Here is a 1,029-nt window from a genome sequence, read left to right on the forward strand (position 1 = left end):
ACACAAACACACACACACACACACACACACACACACACATACACACACACACACACATGCACGCACACACGCATAAAAATATAATATCAGCGGATTCAAGATCCGCCTTCGAGAGAAAGGTAGAGATTTTTTTTTCTTTGAAGAGTGTGTGTGTAGCAAAGAGGTGGGTGGGTGGGTGGTTGGCAGGTGCTCTGGTGTGGTTTCCTTCTTTTTTCCTATCAAACATCTACCGTCTTTATCTCCCCTTCTTTTTGTGTGTGTGTTTGTTACTCCCTTGTAACACCTCTAATCTTCGGCACTTATATGACTTTATTGTGTTGCAAATGCCGTTAAACACTTACTAAAACTAAAGAGGTGGGTGTGCACAAGTACCAAGATTATATAGCCTTGCGCAAAATGTATGGCTGCTATCCTCAAAACCAGTCAAACTGATTTCGTGCTACTTTTTAGCTTTAAAAAAGTCGTCGTGATAGAGTTCTTCAACGTGTTATCACTGGCTTCCATGGCAGCTATCACATGTTTCCCGGGCACTACAACGATGGTGTTAACTTTGTGTCACCCGATTATGATAACTGTCTTCGGGGTGCATGCAACTAATAACTGTTGGGCTACTCCTCGTAACTGACGGGACGTTTGGACTATACTTTCTTACAATGGTAACACTGTAATTTAGTGTAATTCAACATTGATTCATTTATTTCAATTTTATAAACAATCAGAACATTTGAAAGACATACCAAGTATCACATTAAATGCAGTTATTTGAGAAAAAAAAGTACTTTATGCAAATTCTTTGACTTGTTTAGTTTCGGTAACTGACGGGACAGAACAAAATATCTCATTTGTCCAAATACGTTATCGAAACAAAGCACGACACAGAGATTGCATAAAGTACTTTATTTTTCAAATGACTGCATTCAACACGATTCTTAATGTGGCTTTCAAACGTTCTGATCATTTAAAGTTGAAATAAATTAATTAGTATAAATTACAGTTTATTTCTTTGTAAGAAAGTATAATTGGTCGCTT

The sequence above is a fragment of the Aplysia californica genome, unplaced genomic scaffold (assembly GCF_000002075.1).
Source record: "Aplysia californica isolate F4 #8 unplaced genomic scaffold, AplCal3.0 scaffold00576, whole genome shotgun sequence".
Taxonomy (NCBI): Eukaryota; Metazoa; Mollusca; class Gastropoda; order Aplysiida; family Aplysiidae; genus Aplysia; species Aplysia californica.